The sequence below is a fragment of the Pelophylax lessonae genome (assembly GCF_965119305.1).
Source record: "Pelophylax lessonae genome assembly, chromosome: 9".
Classification (NCBI taxonomy): domain Eukaryota; kingdom Metazoa; phylum Chordata; class Amphibia; order Anura; family Ranidae; genus Pelophylax; species Pelophylax lessonae.
Window position 1 is genome coordinate 81,694,276 of NC_138776.1, and position 19,252 is coordinate 81,713,527.

Consider the following 19,252-nt stretch of genomic DNA (forward strand, 5'->3'; position numbering starts at 1 on the left):
AACTGGAAGTACCCTTCCTTAAAATTCTTCAAGGCTGGAGTCAGCTCTGCAACTTGCTGGCACAAAGCCTTGAGCAGGGAAGCACCTCTGTCGGCCTCAGACATACTGGCTGGACAATATTGTAACGTACCTGGTCAGAGGCTGAAGTGCTGAGAGGGCTTCTCTTGTCTCTAGGCTAAGTGCAGAGGGCCCCTGAAGGTGGTAACAGGGAGTGCTATGCTCAGAAAAGCAGGGGTTGCCAGCTGCGACAGGCTGAGGTGAAGAGATGTCCGTTGGATGGTGGCTGACAAGCAGGATGCACTATTGGGCAGGAATCATGCACAGATAAACAGCCGGGAGAAGGGTAACAAGCAGAGTCAGGACTCAGCCGGGGTCAGACACTGGTAATCAGGCAACAGCGGAGTCAGAAGAGCAAGACAGAGGTAATACATGGATCAGCAGGCAGAAACAGAGTCACTGGAACAAGCCAGGGATCAAAGTCAGGAATGGAGACAAGACAGGTCAAAAGCAAGCCGAGTCGGTAATAGGAAATCCAATATTAGTAGGAACAGGAACTCAGGAACACATGGGGGAGCTGAAGATCATCCAGCAACTAGTAGCTGATGCTGCTGGGCATTAGCAGATATGCCAGTTCTTCTGTAGACTATTCTCTGGCAGTTTATTTGCCAAACATGAGAACGTATGAGGCAAACCCATCTAGGGGGCGTAACCTTAATGGGACAGGTGGCACACTCTCACGTGGTGTGGTGTGGTGTGAAGATTGTTTAATGCTACCAAACTGGAGTACTATTGATTTGTACCTCTGGTGAACACTGGAATTTTGAGGTCTATATTGACTTTCTATTTGAACTTGATATAGTTTGATTTTTCTTTTTCCACAAAGATCACACCGTGTTTTATAAGTGTGTAAAATTTGATTTAAGGCACGTGTAGGATTATTTAACAATTTACTTGTGCACTGTATGATTTTCATGCACTTAGCACCAATATTTACCTATTAGGGATCCTTTTAGGTGAATTTTATTGTTTACATATATATTTGAGTGAATAAACCTAGTAGCCCTGGCCAAATGGCAGCAATAAGTCCTTATGTACTGTTGACAACACTCATATCCCAAGCAATAGCATTTCTGGTAAGTTACATTTGCTCAGTCTTTCTCTTGTGGTTGAGAACATGTTGGAAGAGAACTGAAAGCAGTGATGTGGCAATCAAGGGCCTCTCTCCAGCCCACATTTTCAATCTTTTTTCCAGCTCGGTCCAGGCCAAAGTCAGGTTGGCCATAGAATTAGGAGTGAATTGCAAAGGTCAGGTTTAGAGATTAAAGTTGATGATGCAGCTGGGTCTCTTTACTAAACCACCACACCAAAAACGAATTACATTATAAGGATCATGTGCAACAATCACTAAAAGATTTGTTTAGAGTACTCAATTCTGAAGATTGATAACCTCTATCAAGCCCACACTGTCAATATCTTTCACAACTCCGTTCAGGACAAATTGAAGTTGGCAGTAGAACTATAAAGGTGAAATGTAGCCAGGTGCTTGGCTAAGAATGCAAAGTAAGAGAAACACTAGCTGTAGCTACTCACTGCTGCCCTGCAGTGCTAAACTGGTTAACTGCTGTATCAGTAAGAGGACGCAGCCACTGCTAGGAAAGCAGTTTTTTTTTTTTTTTTTTTTTTAATGTGTATATTGGAGTATGCGTACTATTTTCATCTTTTCCTTTTAAAGGATTTGATGCCCACCCTGTGTTGCCCTTACTTCTCTGTTTTTCCGGCAGTAGCCTCTACTCAGAAACTGTATAGATGATCTATCTACATCCTTTCTGTAAAATCATTTGATGATTTGACTCAGAATCAACATATACACTATGTACTGCAATAACCCTCAAAGGGATATATCTATAAGTAGTACAATGCTGTAATGTGTAGTTGAGCTGCCTCGTCTCATTTGGTCATTATTAGTGTTGAGTGAACACAGACTGTATTATTCAGGTTTGTACCGAATAAATGGATTTTTGTTACCCGAACAAATTTTATTTCCTGTTTTGTATGTAATGGCGCGCTTTTAATGGCGTGCTTTCAACAGCCAATCAACAAGCATTTAACTGGTGTGCCTTAAGCCATCCCAGCCATGCCTACTAATGTATTAGTAGCTGTGATTGGCCATCTGAAGCATGTGACCCATGTCTTTATAAGTTCGAGAGTCACAGCGCGGTGCGTCATTCTGCTGTAGTATAGGGAGAGAGCACACATCATACGTGCTGGCTGCTGATTAGGGACAGAAAGTGAAAAATTGTGTCCGAAAAGAATGCAGGGACAGGTCGGAGTGTAGGCAGGGAAAGTTATTTGAGCATTTTAGGGACAGGCTGGAGAGATTAGGCAGGGACAGTCTACATCGATTTTGCTGTGTGGGGGGTGGTGCAGTGAACGATCTTTTTGAGCATTTTAGGGACAGGCTAGAGAGATTAGGCAGGGACAGTCTACATCGATTTTGCTGTGTGGGGGGTGGTGCAGTGAACGATCATTTGAGCATTTTAGGGACAGGCTGGAGAGATTAGGCAGGGACAGTCTACATTGATTTTGCTATGTGGGGGGTGGTGCAGTGAACAATCTTTTTGCCCTCACTTGAGCCCACTGAGGAGGAGGGAGAAAAAAAATCTATTTTTATCAATCTGTTGTGTGCAGCGTTCAGCTATATTTCACTACAGATTGCTGTCCTAATCTGCTATTAAAAAATCAAGTTAAAGGGGAATTTTTTTTTTCCCCCCTTCATAGCCTGCTTGCTGCTGAGCTGAGCTGACCGTGACATAAGACACTGCTGTGCTCACATGTGCTATTGAGTGATTTTCAATTTTATACACTTTTTTCTATTCCACTATTCAATATAAAATCTTTTGGGTTAAAAAAAATTAAATTGTGGCATAGTCTGTACTAATCTGCTATTTAAAAATTACAAACTTAAAGGGGAATTTTTTTTTTTTCCCTTCATAGCCTGCTGCAGAGCTGACCGTGACATAAAACATAAGACACTGCTGTGTTCACATGTGCTATTGAAAAATCACCAATTTTATATCATATTTTCCGCTATTCAATCTATACCCTTTGGGGTAAAAAGAATTAAATTGCGGCATAGTCTGTATCGGTACGTGTGAGATACACCTTTCCAATTTTTTGGGCGCATCTTACACCGGCGAGGATTGCAGGGTGCTTCAGTTTGCCTCCTGCCTGTTCCGAACTCCTCCTACTCCTCATCCTGCCTTTAGGGTACAAAAAATAGTAATCGGGGCCTAGTCTGGGTCTGTACGTGTGAGATACACCTTTTGATATCATATTTTCTATTCCGCTATTCAATCTACACCCTTTGGGATAAAAAGAATTAAATTGCGGCATAGTCTGTATCGGTACATGTGAGATACACCTTCCAAATTTTTGGGGCGCATCTTCCACCACCGAGGATTGCAGGGTGCTGCAGTTTTCCTCCTGTTCCGAACTCTTCCTACTCCTCATCCTGCCTTTAGGGTACAAAAAATAGTAATCAGGGCCTAGTCTGGGTCTGTACGTGTGAGATACACCTTTTGATATCATATTTTCTATTCCACTATTCAATCTACACCCTTTGGGGTAAAAAGAATTAAATTGCGGCATAGTCTGTATCGGTACGTGTGAGATACACCTTCCAAATTTTTGGGGCGCATCTTCCACCGCCGAGAATTGCAGGGTGCTTCTGTTTGCCTCCTGTTCCGAACTCCTACTCCTCATCCTGCCTTTAGGGTACAAAAAATTGTAATCGGGGTCTAGTCTGGGTCTGTACATGTGAGATACACCTTTTGATATCATATTTTCTATTCCGCTATTCAATCTACACCCTTTGGGGTAAAAAGAATTAAATTGCGGCATAGTCTGTATCGGTACGTGTGAGATACACCTTTCCAATTTTTTGGGCCCATCTTACACCGCCAAGGATTGCAGGGTGTTTCAGTTTTCCTCCTGCCTGTTCCGAACTCCTACTACTCCTCATCCTCATCCTGCCTTTAGGGTACAAAAAATTGTAATTGGGGCCTAGTCTGGGTCTGTACGTGTGAGATACACCTTTTGATATCATATTTTCTATTCCGCTATTCAATCTACACCCTTTGGGGTAAAAAGAATTAAATTGCGGCATAGTCTGTATCGGTACATGTGAGATACACCTTCCAAATTTTTGGGGCGCATCTTCCACCACCGAGGATTGCAGGGTGCTGCAGTTTGCCTCCTGTTCCGAACTCTTCCTACTCCTCATCCTGCCTTTAGGGTACAAAAAATAGTAATCAGGGCCTAGTCTGGGTCTGTACGTGTGAGATACACCTTTTGATATCATATTTTCTATTCCACTATTCAATCTACACCCTTTGGGGTAAAAAGAATTAAATTGCGGCATAGTCTGTATCAGTACGTGTGAGATACACCTTCCAAATTTTTGGGGCGCATCTTCCACCACCGAGGATTGCAGGGTGCTGCAGTTTGCCTCCTGTTCCGAACTCTTCCTACTCCTCATCCTGCCTTTAGGGTACAAAAAATAGTAATCAGGGCCTAGTCTGGGTCTGTACGTGTGAGATACACCTTTTGATAACATATTTTCTATTCCATTATTCAATCTACACCCTTTGGGGTAAAAAGAATTAAATTGCGGCATAGTCTGTATCGGTACGTGTGAGATACACCTTTCCAATTTTTTGGGCCCATCTTACACTGCCAAGGATTGCAGGGTGTTTCAGTTTTCCTCCTGCCTGTTCCGAACTCCTACTACTCCTCATCCTCATCCTGCCTTTAGGGTACAAAAAATTGTAATCGGGGTCTAGTCTGGGTCTGTACATGTGAGATACACCTTTTGATATCATATTTTCTATTCCGCTATTCAATCTACACCCTTTGGGGTAAAAAGAATTAAATTGCGGCATAGTCTGTATCGGTACGTGTGAGATACACCTTTCCAATTTTTTGGGCCCATCTTACACCGCCAAGGATTGCAGGGTGTTTCAGTTTTCCTCCTGCCTGTTCCGAACTCCTACTACTCCTCATCCTCATCCTGCCTTTAGGGTACAAAAAATTGTAATTGGGGCCTAGTCTGGGTCTGTACGTGTGAGATACACCTTTTGATATCATATTTTCTATTCCGCTATTCAATCTACACCCTTTGGGGTAAAAAGAATTAAATTGCGGCATAGTCTGTATCGGTACATGTGAGATACACCTTCCAAATTTTTGGGGCGCATCTTCCACCACCGAGGATTGCAGGGTGCTGCAGTTTGCCTCCTGTTCCGAACTCTTCCTACTCCTCATCCTGCCTTTAGGGTACAAAAAATAGTAATCAGGGCCTAGTCTGGGTCTGTACGTGTGAGATACACCTTTTGATATCATATTTTCTATTCCACTATTCAATCTACACCCTTTGGGGTAAAAAGAATTAAATTGCGGCATAGTCTGTATCAGTACGTGTGAGATACACCTTCCAAATTTTTGGGGCGCATCTTCCACCACCGAGGATTGCAGGGTGCTGCAGTTTGCCTCCTGTTCCGAACTCTTCCTACTCCTCATCCTGCCTTTAGGGTACAAAAAATAGTAATCAGGGCCTAGTCTGGGTCTGTACGTGTGAGATACACCTTTTGATAACATATTTTCTATTCCATTATTCAATCTACACCCTTTGGGGTAAAAAGAATTAAATTGCGGCATAGTCTGTATCGGTACGTGTGAGATACACCTTTCCAATTTTTTGGGCCCATCTTACACTGCCAAGGATTGCAGGGTGTTTCAGTTTTCCTCCTGCCTGTTCCGAACTCCTACTACTCCTCATCCTCATCCTGCCTTTAGGGTACAAAAAATTGTAATTGGGGCCTAGTCTGGGTCTGTACGTGGGAGATACACCTTTTGATATCATATTTTCTATTCCACTATTCAATCTACACCCTTTGGGGTAAAAAGAATTAAATTGCGGTAAAGTCTGTATCGGTACGTGTGAGATACACCTTTCAAATTTTTGGGGCGCATCTTCCACCACCGAGGATTGCAGGGTGCTTCAGTTTGCCTCCTGTTCCGAACTCCTCCTACTCCTCATCCTGCCTTTAGGGTACAAAAATTGTAATCGGGGCCTTGTCTGTGTCTGTACGTGTGAGATACACCTTTTGATATCATATTTTATATTCCGCTATTCAATCTACACCTTTTGGGGTAAAAAGAATTAAATTGCGGCATAGTCTGTATCGGTACGTGTGAGATACACCTTTCCAATTTTTCGGGCGCATCTTACACCGCCGAGGATTGCAGGGTGTTTCAGTTTGCCTCCTCTTTCCGAACTCCTTGTAACGCTCCTGCGTTTTATGTATAATGTGGATTTACAGCTGCAGAAATATTCCACTTCAGTAGTCATGTAGAGAAACGCTGAGACACCAATCCCAACTCCCAAGACTCATCATGTGTGGATAGTCTCAATTCAGCAAGTAGATACACACACTCAATAAGATGTTCCTAGAGTGACTTATATGTATAGTAATATAGTGATGATAGGCTGAAGAGACAGGTTGGGTAGAGATGGTAGATGACAGACACTTGAAAGGAATGTTCTTGAAAGTAAGATAGTAGCAGATGGGATGCAGATAGGTTTAGCAATCATGTATGGTAGCAGATGATAGAGTAGCAGGTGAACATACAGGATAGACCAACCCAGTGCAAGAGCAGATGGTATTAGGCTCAAGAGCTAGCAATCTTAGTTAATGCAGATGTAGTAATAGTCCTTAGTATGCAGAGCTAGATAGTGTAAGCTTTAGTATGAAGGTTATAGAGGTTTCCCCTGTGGGGTACTTATCACTAGTAGCAATGTAGTAGAGGAGAGGTTCGGCAAGAGCGGATGATCCGGTAGCGGGATACAGGGATCAGCAGCGTGGTTCCGATAGCGAGGTATGCTTGCAAGCATGAGAGCTTCAAGGCAGATTATGCGGCGTTGAACGAACATGTGAGTGAGACCGCCGGAGGTTGAAATAGCTGCTCCAGCGGCGCTCAGTGATGACAGCATCTGTCTTAAAGGTGTATGCGCACCTTACCAAAAGCGAATGGTGGGGCGCATACACTTAGGAAAAGTGGAATTAGGGTACCAAAGGTACCAGAACATTACAGTACCCCCCCCCCCCTTAAGGCCGGCTCCTGAAGGCCTCTGGAGCTGGTTTGTCTGGGTACTTCGCATGAAAGTTGCGGATTAATCTAGGGGCATGTATGTCAGAGGTGTTTAGCCAGGTGTCGTCTTGGGGCCCATAGTTCTTCCATCGAACTAAGTATTGAAGTTTTCTTCTGTGGATACGAGAATCCAGAATCTCTTTTATCTCATATTCTTCTCCACCTTCAACTTGTACAGGAGGATGAAGTGGGATAGTAGGCCTTATTCCTTGGTCAGGAACATGGGGCTTCAGTAGCGACACATGGAAAATGGGATGTATTTTGAGGTCTATTGGCAATGTAAGCTGTACTGCAGCTTTTCCAATAAGTTTCTTGATTGGGAAAGGTCCCAAGAAGAGAGGTCCAAGCTTTTTGCTAGGGATTTTCAGTCTTAAATTTTTTGTTGAGAGCCAAACGAGGTCCCCAATAGCATACTGAGGAGAAGGTCTTCTGCGAAGATCATAGTACTTCTTTTGTTGACTATGAGCGTGTGCAATGGTAGTATTATGCAAACCCAGATAGTCCTTTATTTGGGTAAGATAGTCTGAGGCTACTGGGTTATTTGAAGGAAGGATGCGTGGTGGAAGAATAGAGGGATGAAACCCATAGTTCAAGTAGAACGGACTCTGCTTGGTCGTACTGTGGGTTGCGTTGTTGTTGGCAAATTCTGCCAGAGGGAGAAGATCCACCCAATCATCCTGTTGGTAAGAAGTGTAACAACGTAAATATTGCTCGATGCATTGGTTGACTCTTTCAGTCTGTCCGTTGGTCTGCGGATGGTAAGGAGAAGTTAGCTTCCGCTCAATTCGTAGTATGTGACATAGTTCTTGCCAGAACTTGGAAATAAATTGTGATCCACGGTCAGACAGAAGAGTTTTTGGGATACCATGTAACTTAAAGACATGTTTCATCAGGAGTTCTGCCGTTTGTTTGGACGAAGGTAGTCTGCGAATAGCAATGAAATGTGCCATCTTTGTCAGATGGTCCACTGACACCAAGATGGTATTAAATCCTTTGGAAGGAGGTAGTTCTACTATAAAGTCCAAGGACACAACTTCCCATGGAGTTTGGGGTATTGGTAGACTGCATAGTAGACCGGATGGTCTCGTAGTGTCAATTTTGGACCTGGCACAGACATTGCATGAAGAGACGAATTTTTGTATAGATGTTTTCATGTCAGGCCACCAGAATTGTCTGGTAATCAGATTAAGAGTCTTTGTCATACCCATATGTCCTGCCATAGGCACATCATGCGATAATTCCAAGATCTTGGTGCGCATGGTAGGTGGTATGTAAAGTTTGTCGTTGTAGTAGAGGAAGCCTTCTGCATCGGTATTTAGTTGTGGTGGGGGTGAATCCAAACTTATACCATGCAGAACCTCTTCCTTCAAAGAACGGACAACTCCAATAATACGCTTGTGAGGTATTATAGGAACGGAAGGGATTTCAAAGTAATTTTCTTCAGTTAGTCGTGATAGTGCATCCGCCTTTTTGTTCTTATCTGCAGGTGTGTAGGTCACTGTAACGCTCCTTGCGTTTCTTATACGAGAATCGGATAAGACTGGTCTCCAATATGAAAATCGGAAAAAAAAAAAAAAAAGGTTGCCGATATGAGAATCGGATCAGGTTGGTAACCGATCTGAGAATCGGATCCCTTGTTGCCGATATGAAAATCGGATCAGGTTGGTAGCCGATGAGAATCGGATCCCTTGTTGCCAATATAAAAATCGGATCAGGTTGGTAACCAATAAGAATCGGATCACTTGTTGTTAGGGTGTCTGCTACATGGACCCCTCACTAGAATCGGACGCATAACCATCCGAAGTAATCCTAGTAGACCTAGCAACCAATGCTTCTTCAAACATCCTCAGATCCTTCCTACATACCACCATGCCATTAGAAGCACGTACGCAGTCAGGTGCAAGAATCTCTGTATTTTCATCGGAAGCCAGAAATGTGCTTGCAAAAATAGGAGTATCCTCAGGAGGTGGTACAGGAGGGTTTTTTGAACGTGGTATAAAGTTCACTGGAGTTGAAGGAATATCTATTCCAATATTTGTTAATTTCTGGGTGTCCTTCACTGATATAGAACGGGGACAGGGCTGGCAACAGCCTTGATAATTTCCAGGCTGTTTTTCAGGGAAGACCCTTCGGATTCGCCTGGCCTCCATTGGGAGAGCCTTAGGCCTATGGGGTCTGGTTGGGCAGAATGTAATGAAATGTCCCCCTTCACCACAATAAAAACAAAGGCCACAGATTCTCCTGTGATCTCTTTTTTCTTGTGAGGACAACCTAGCATGTATGGCACCAATCTCCATAGGCTCCTCATCCATCTCTGTAGGATCAGGGTCCAAATGGGATGTGTCAGAGTGACAAGGTCGACTGTTTGAGGCAGGCTCGGACCATGACCAGGCAGGATCACCATATCTACTAGGTCTCCTTTTTTCCTTAGGTAGCCGGGGTCTGTGGTTACCTGGAGCGGGTTTAGGAGTGGGGTCAATAGCTGAATTCTGAGAAGAACTGGATAATGGCATTTCCATTTTTTCAGACTTCCTTTCTCGTAGTCTTCTATCTATGGTGATACTGAGTTGTATCAATGTATCCAGGGTTTTTGGCATCTCTGCTCGGGCGAGCTCGTCCTTGACGGCTTCTGATAGGCCAAGCCTAAATTGGGTTTTCAGAGATGCATCATTCCATCCTGAATCAAGGGTCCATCTCTTGAATTCTGCGACAAAGTCTTCTACAGGCCTTTTTCCTTGTTTCAAGGATCTTAACTGAAGATCGGCAGTACTCTGCCTATTGGGGTCATCATATAGGCTAGTGAGCTCTGCCAGGAACAAGGCATAGGAGTTGAGAAGCTGGTCGTTTTTTTCAAAAAGAGAATCTGCCCAGGCTCGAGGATCGCCTGATAGGTAAGAAATAATAGTACAAACCTTAATGTGATCAGTAAGGTAGGTACGAGGTTTTAGCAAAAAAAGTAACTCACATGCGTTTTTAAATTCGCGAAATTTTTTGCGATCGCCTGTAAATACCAAAGGGGGATTTATCTTGGGTTCAGGAGACTGTGCAGAGGTAAGTTGTGTCAGTCTAATTACCTGCTGCGACAGAGCCTGATTGTCGTTTTTCAATTCAGCAAGTGCGTGTATTAACGCAGATACCTGCTGTTTTAATTGTGTCACCTGAGTGGCTACTTCTGCTGAATCCATTTTTTGGGTTCGTTCAATCTGTAACGCTCCTTGCGTTTCTTATAAGGTGTGGATTTTCAGCTGCAGAAGTAGTTCCACGTCAGTAGTCATGTAGGAGATATGCTGAGATACCAATCCCAACCTCAATGACTCATCTTGTATGGAAGGTCTTATTTCAGCAAGTAAATACACACAGTAATTAAGCTGGTTCCTAGTGTGACTTTATATACATGTGGTAAGACAATGATAAAGGTCTTAGGGATAGGTTTGAGTGGAAGTGGTAGGTGACAGACACTTGAGGTGAGACAGTGCAGATGGATGCCGGAAGGGTTAGCGATCATGTATGATAACAGATGACAGAGTAGCAGGTGCATACAGGAGAGATCAACCCAGTGCAGGAAATAGTAGCAGTAGCCTCAAGAGCTAGCAATCTAGTTATGCAGATGTAAAAGACAGTCCTTGCTATGCAGAGCTAAATAGTGTAAGCCTAGTACAAGTCTATAGAGATTTCCCCTGTGGGGTACTTAGCACTAATAGCGATAGCCGAAGGATCGCTCAGGAGATGCGGATGATCCAGTAGCAGGATGCAGGGATCAGCGCAGCGAGGTTCGTCAGCGAGGAGAGCTTGCAAGCATGGAAGCTTCAAGCAAGATTAGTATCCAGGTACTGGTGTTTGAACGAACACATGTGAGTGAGAACCGACGCCCTAAATAGCCATCTAGTCCGGCGCTGGGTGATGACAGCTTCAGCCTTAAAGGGAAACACACCTATATGTGTTTATTCTGTCTAGGTAGATGGAAATCACCCGGAATAAATGTGATAGGAGGCACTGAGAGTGCCAGAACCTTACAGTCACTAGGAAGTTAAACCTTAGAAAGAATAGTGACCATCGTACCTGCCGGTGAGAGAGAGTTTTGTTAGTCTGAAGATATTGAAGATTTTTATGGTCCGTGTATATAAGTATTGGTAATCGGGTGCCTTCGAGTAGATGTCGCCAATTCTCCAGAGCCAATTTTATAGCAAGCAGTTCCTTTTCACCCACGGGGTAATTTACCTCTGGACTGCTTAAGGATTTAGAAAAGAAGGCGACTGGATGGAGTGGTGAAGTGTTAGTTGGTCGTTGGGAGAGTATTGCTCCTACTGCCATGTTTGACGCATCTACTTCCAGAATGTATTGGAGGGATGGGTCTGGATGGCGTAGTATGGGAGCAGAAGTAAACCTTGTCTTTAACAGATGAAAAGCTTTATTTGCTTCATCTGACCATTTGAATGGTCTCTTAATGCTAGTGAGCTGTGTGAGGGGTCTCACAATGGCAGAGAAGTTCCTGATGAATTTCCTGTAGAAATTAGAAAATCCAAGGAATCGCTGTAGCGCCTTGCGGGTGGTTGGTGTAGGCCAATCCTGAATGCAGGATATCTTACTCATGTCCATCTTGATTCCTGTTTTGGATATGATGTAGCCTAGAAACAGTACCTCTTCTTTATGAAACAAGCATTTTTTCAGTTTCACGTATAGGTTGTGTGTAGGGTTGAGCGGACACCTAGATGTCCGTGTTCGACGGGTTCGGCCGAACTTTAAAAAAAAGTCCGGGTCCGTGTCCCGGACTTTTACCGAACTTTTCCCGGACACCGAACCCCATTGAAGTCAATGGGGACCCGAACTTTAAGGCACTAAAATGGCTCTAAAACACCAAAGGAAAGGGCTAGAGTGCTGCAAATGGCAGCAAAACGTAATTAAGAGCATGGCAAGTGCTCTGCAAACAAATGTGGATAGGGAAATAACTTAAAACAACAAAAAAAAACAGAAAAATAAAACAATGTTCTTCTTCATCTCTGAAGGACGAGGCCCATATGGAGTAGGAGGGAGGTTGAGGTGGTGGTGGATGTGGCGGTGACATAGGCGTGCGCACAGGGTGTGCTGGGTGTGCCTGGGCACACCCTAATCACCTAGGGCACATAGCATTGCCAGTGAGGAGATGGGAAAGATCTCCCTGGGACCTGCTCTGCTCTATTTCTCCTTGCCTACAGGTACATGGCCCCGATACATTACTCTCCCTGCTGGCAAACACATGCATGTGTATTTCAACTTTGGGGTGCACACCTTAATGCAATAGGCTGCGCACACCTATGGGCGGTATAGGTGGAAGCGGCGGTGGAGGAGGACCAGGGCCGGATTAACAGCATCATGGGCTTGGTGCTGAGGATTTTGAAGGGCCTTAAGGGCCGTGCCTTGCCATGCACCCAGAGGAGGAAGGGTGCAGCCATGCATGCCTAATTCAACATGGGATGCTGTCTCTGAAGCCCATAAACACATCCATGCATCGCCAACTGTCCCTCCTTGTCCGGCCTTCACGCTGTGTGGGGAGGTTCTGAGGGTGCTGCCTGGGGAAGCGAGCATAGAAGCCAGACTTCTGTGTTTACAAGTGACAGAAGAGCGGTAACAGTGAATATGGCCAACCCGGGGCCTATATAAAAGGTAGGGGCCTGGAGCTGCAGCTCCAATAGCCCCTACATTAATCTGGCCCTGAGGAGGAGGACGAGGTAGCCAACACTGCTTCTTTTCAAAAATTTTAAATGAGGGTACACCCCAAAAGAGTGAGAAAGAGCAAAAATGGAACAATGGGTGGGTAAGGTCGGTATCCATTGCTATTCTGCATAAGGTACGGAAAAGTCCCGTGGGATCCATGCCTGGTTCATTTTAATGAACGTGAGCTTGTCCACATTGTCTCTGGACAGGCGGCTGCGCTTGTCTGTTATAACGCCCCCAGCCGTGCTAAATACCCGTTCAGATAATACACTGGCTGCAGGGCACGCCAGCACCTCCAAGGCGTAAAGGGCAAGCTCAGGCCATGTGCCCAATTTGGAGACCCAGAAGTTGAAGGGGGCAGACCCGTCATTCACTACATGTAGGCGTGTGCACACATACTGCTCCACCATGTTGGTAAAATGCTGCCTCCTGCTAAGACGTTCCATCTGAGCTGCTGGTGCTGCTGTTTGTTGTGGCGTGCTGACAAAGCTTTTCCACATTTCGGCCATGCTAACCCTGCCTTCTGAGGTGCTGGCGGTGCCCTGGTTGCGTTGGCGACCTCCTCCTCCTCCTCCTCTGCCTTGTGCTTCCACTGTGGCCCCGCTGTCAGATGGGAATGCCAGCAGCATGGCGTCTACCAGCGTGCGCTTGTACTCGCGCATCTTGCGATCGCGCTCCAGTGAGTGAATTAAGGACGGTACGTTGTCCTTGTAACGGGGATCCAGCAGCGTGGCCACCCAGTAATCAGCACAAGTTAGAATGTGGGCAACTCGGCGGTCGTTGTGGAGACACTGCAGCATGTAATCGCTCATGTGTGCCAGGCTGCCCAGAGGCGACGAAAGGCTGTCCTCTGTGGGAGGTGTATCGTCCGTGTCCTCTGTATCCCCCCAGCCACGCACCAGTGATGGCCATGAGCTGGCCTGGGTGCCACCCTGCTGTGAACATGGTTCCATCTCCTCCTCCAGCTCCTCCTCCTCCTCATCCTCCTCATCCTCCAGAACTGTGCCCCTGCTGGACAATTGTGTCCCTGGCGTTTGTGTGTGCAGGAACCCACCCTCGGAGCCCCTTGCGAATGACTGCCCTGAAAGCCTTTGAAATGTTACCTCTTCATCCTCCTCCTCCTCCTCCTCATCCTGTGCCACATCCTCTTCCATCATCGCCCAAATTGTTTTTTCAAGGAGGCATAGAAGTGGGATAGTTAAGCTGAGAATGGCGTCATTGCCACTGGCCATGTTGGTGGAGTACCCAAAACAGCGCAACAAGGCACAATATATGCAAATGTCAAATATGCAAACTATGCCGCAATTTAATGTTTTTTACACCAAAAGGGTGTGTATTGAATAGCGGAATAGGATAAAAAACTGTGTATCTCACACGTACAAACACAGACTAGGCCCGATTAAATTTTTTCCTACCCTAAAGGGAGGATGAGGAAGAGGAGTATGGAACATGCAGCACCCTCAAATCTTCAGAAGTATGAGATGAACCCCAAAAACTTGGAAAGGTGGATTTCTCTCACACGTACCAACACAGACTATCCCCCAATTTAACTGATCCCCAAAGGTTTTTGATTAAATAGCGGAATAGAAAATATGATCCAAAAAAAGTGTATGTATATCACACGTACACAACCACACTAGGCCCCAATTACTATTGTTTGTACCCCTAAAAGGCTAGATGAGGAGTAGGGGGGGTATGGAACAGGCAGCACCCTCAAACCTTCAGAAGTATGAGATGAACCCCAACAACTTGGAAAGGTGGATCTCTCTCACACGTACCAACACAGACTATCCCCCAATTTAACTGATCCCCAAAGGTTTTTGATTAAATAGCGGAATAGAAAATATGATCCAAAAAAAGTGTATGTATATCACACGTACACAACCACACTAGGCCCCAATTACTATTGTTTGTACCCCTAAAAGGCTAGATGAGGAGTAGGGGGGGTATGGAACAGGCAGCACCCTCAAACCTTCAGAAGTATGAGATGAACCCCAACAACTTGGAAAGGTGGATCTCTCTCACACGTACCAACACAGACTATCCCCCAATTTAACTGATCCCCAAAGGTTTTTGATTAAATAGCGGAATAGAAAATATGATCCAAAAAAAGTGTATGTATATCACACGTACACAACCACACTGGGCCCCAATTACTATTGTTTGTACCCCTAAAAGGCTAGATGAGGAGTAGGGGGAGTATGGAACAGGCAGCACCCTCAAACCTTCAGAAGTATGAGATGAACCCCAACAACTTGGAAAGGTGGATCTCTCTCACACGTACCAACACAGACTATCCCCCAATTTAACTGATCCCCAAAGGTTTTTGATTAAATAGCGGAATAGAAAATATGATCCAAAAAAAGTGTATGTATATCACACGTACACAACCACACTAGGCCCCAATTACTATTGTTTGTACCCCTAAAAGGCTAGATGAGGAGTAGGGGGGGTATGGAACAGGCAGCACCCTCAAACCTTCAGAAGTATGAGATGAACCCCAACAACTTGGAAAGGTGGATCTCTCTCACACGTACCAACACAGACTATCCCCCAATTTAACTGATCCCCAAAGGTTTTTGATTAAATAGCGGAATAGAAAATATGATCCAAAAAAAGTGTATGTATATCACACGTACACAACCACACTAGGCCCCAATTACTATTGTTTGTACCCCTAAAAGGCTAGGAGTAGGGGGAGTATGGAACAGGCAGCACCCTCAAACCTTCAGAAGTATGAGATGAACCCCAACAACTTGGAAAGGTGGATCTCTCTCACACGTACCAACACAGACTATCCCCCAATTTAACTGATCCCCAAAGGTTTTTGATTAAATAGCGGAATAGAAAATATGATCCAAAAAAAGTGTATGTATATCACACGTACACAACCACACTAGGCCCCAATTACTATTGTTTGTACCCCTAAAAGGCTAGATGAGGAGTAGGGGGGGTATGGAACAGGCAGCACCCTCAAACCTTCAGAAGTATGAGATGAACCCCAACAACTTGGAAAGGTGGATCTCTCTCACACGTACCAACACAGACTATCCCCCAATTTAACTGATCCCCAAAGGTTTTTGATTAAATAGCGGAATAGAAAATATGATCCAAAAAAAGTGTATGTATATCACACGTACACAACCACACTAGGCCCCAATTACTATTGTTTGTACCCCTAAAAGGCTAGGAGTAGGGGGAGTATGGAACAGGCAGCACCCTCAAACCTTCAGAAGTATGAGATGAACCCCAACAACTTGGAAAGGTGGATCTCTCTCACACGTACCAACACAGACTATCCCCCAATTTAACTGATCCCCAAAGGTTTTTGATTAAATAGCGGAATAGAAAATATGATCCAAAAAAAGTGTATGTATATCACACGTACACAACCACACTAGGCCCCAATTACTATTGTTTGTACCCCTAAAAGGCTAGATGAGGAGTAGGGGGAGTATGGAACAGGCAGCACCCTCAAATCTTCAGAAGTATGAGATTGTGTTCACTGTACCCCACAAAGATTGAGTTCACTGCACCCCACAATGATTGTGTTCACTGCACCCCACAAAGATTGTGTTCACTGCACCTCACAAAGATTGTGTTCACTGTACCCCCCAAAGATTGTGTTCACTGCACCCCACAAAGATTCTGTTCACTGTACCCCACAAAGATTGTGTTCACTGCACCCTAAAAGGATGTTGTTCACTGCACCCCACAAAGATTGTGTTCACTGCACCCTAAAAGGATGTTGTTCACTGCACCCCAAAAAGATTGTGTTCACTGTACCCCCCCAAAGATTGTGTTCACTGCACCCCACAAAGATTGTGTTCACTGCACCCCAAAAAGATTGTGTTCACTGTACCCCCCAAAGATTGTGTTCACTGCACCCCAAAAAGATTGTGTTCACTGTACCCCCCAAAGATTGTGTTCACTGCACCCCACAAAGATTCTGTTCACTGTACCCCACAAAGATTGTGTTCACTGCACCCCAAAAAGATTGTGTTCACTGTACCCCCCCAAAGATTGTGTTCACTGCACCCCACAAAGATTCTGTTCACTGCACCCCACAAAGGATTTTGTTCACTGCACCCCAAAAAGATTGTGTTCACTGCACCCCAAAAAGGATTTTGATCACTGCACCCCAAAAAGGATGTTGTTCACTGCACCCCAAAAATGATTTTGTTCATTCCACCCCAAAAAGATTGTGTTCACTGCACCCCACAAAGATTGTGTTCACTGCACCCCAAAAAGATTGTGTTCACTGTACCCCCCAAAGATTGTGTTCACTGCACCCCACAAAGATTCTGTTCACTGTACCCCACAAAGATTGTGTTCACTGCACCCCAAAAAGATTGTGTTCACTGCACCCCAAAAAGGATGTTGTTCACTGCACCCCAAAAAGGATGTTGTTCACTCCACCCCAAAAAGATTGTGTTCACTGCACCCCACAAAGATTGTGTTCACTGCACCCCAAAAAGATTGTGTTCACTGCACCCCAAAAATGATTTTGTTCACTGCACCCCAAAAAGGATTTTGTTCACTGCACCCCAAAAAGGATGTTGTTCACTCCACCCCAAAAAGATTGTGTTCACTGCACCCCAAAAAGATTGTGTTCACTGCACCCCACAAAGGATTTTGTTCACTGCACCCCAAAAAGATTGTGTTCACTGCACCCCAAAAAGGATGTTGTTCACTGCACCCCAAAAAGGATTTTGTTCACTGCACCCCAAAAAGATTGTGTTCACTGCACCCCACAAAGGATTTTGTTCACTGCACCCCACAAAGATTGTGTTCACTGCACACCAAAAAGGATTGTGTTCACTGCACCCCAAAAAGATTTTGTTCACTGCAGCCCAAAAAGATTGTGTTCACTGCAGCCCAAAAAGATTGTGTTCACTGCAGCCCAAAAAGATTGTGTTCACTGCAGCCCAAAAAGATTGTGTTCACTGCAGCTCACACACAGAAAAATGGATGTGGATCACTGACACCTGCCTATCTCCAATCCCACACCACACAGCAATATCGATTGTAGTTTGTAGAACACAGTTTCCCTAAAATTCAGCAGACTCTGTCCCTAACAGGATTGAGAAGAGATCGTAGATCAGGATTGAGTGCAGATTCACCCCACCCCCCACACAGCAATATCGATTGTAGTTTGTAGAAGACACTGACCCTATAATTCAGCAGACTCTATCCCTAAAATGCCTACAACTCGCCCTGCCTAAACACTCCGACCTGTCCCTCAATTCTATCTGGACACAAATGGTTTTTTCCTGCCTATCTTTCCCTAATCAGCAGCCAGCACATTGATGTGTGCTCTATCCCTTAGCTAAGCAGCAGAATGACGCTGCTGCGGCGGCTGCCTCGAACTTATAAAGACTTGGTCACATGCTTCAGACGGCCAATCACAGCTACTAAGACATTTGCAGGCATGGCTGGGATGGCTTAAGGCACACCAGTTAAACGATTGTTGATTGGCTGTTGAAAGCCCGCCATGAAAAGAGCGCCAAAGCATGCAAAACCCGGAAATAAAACGACCGAACACGGATTTTTACCCGAACATACAGTAAAGTGTCCGTGTCCGTGTTCGGGTAAAAAAAATCCAATTATTCGGTACGAACACGAATAATACAGTCCGTGTTCGCTCAACACTAGTTGTGTGCAAGCAATCTCGATAATACTAGCCTTACATGTCTTATGTGTTCAGACAAGGATCGTGAATAGTGTTGAGCGAACACGGACTGTATTATTCGTGTTCGTACCGAATAATTGGATTTTTTTTACCCGAACACGGACACGGACACTTTACTGTATGTTCGGGTAAAAATCCGTGTTCGGTCGTTTTATTTCCGGGTTTTGCATGCTTTGGCGCTCTTTTCATGGCGGGCTTTCAACAGCCAATCAACAATCGTTTAACTGGTGTGCCTTAAGCCATCCCAGCCATGCCTGCAAATGTCTTAGTAGCTGTGATTGGCCGTCTGAAGCATGTGACCAAGTCTTTATAAGTTCGAGGCAGCCGCCGCAGCAGCGTCATTCTGCTGCTTAGCTAAGGGACAGAGCACACATCAATGTGCTGGCTGCTGATTAGGGAAAGATAGGCAGGAAAAAACCATTTGTGTCCGGATAGAATTGAGGGACAGGTCGGAGTGTTTAGGCAGGGCGAGTTGTAGGCATTTTAGGGATAGAGTCTGCTGAATTATAGGGTCAGTGTCTTCTACAAACTACAATCGATATTGCTGTGTGGGGGGTGGGGTGAATCTGCACTCAATCCTGATCTACGATCTCTTCTCAATCCTGTTAGGGACAGAGTCTGCTGAATTTTAGGGAAACTGTGTTCTACAAACTACAATCG

At 44.8% G+C, this 19,252-nt stretch overlaps 1 pseudogene across 1 annotated transcript in view; it reads left to right on the top strand.

Moving 5' to 3' along the window:
- Nucleotides 1–276: 276 nt before the first annotated feature.
- Nucleotides 277–19,252, top strand: part of LOC309564233 — an 83,409-nt pseudogene continuing 64,433 nt past the window's right edge. Inside the window, exon 1 of the transcript in view lies at nucleotides 277–383. The product of the transcript in view is annotated as an uncharacterized misc_RNA (transcript). The remainder of the gene's footprint in view (nucleotides 384–19,252) is intronic.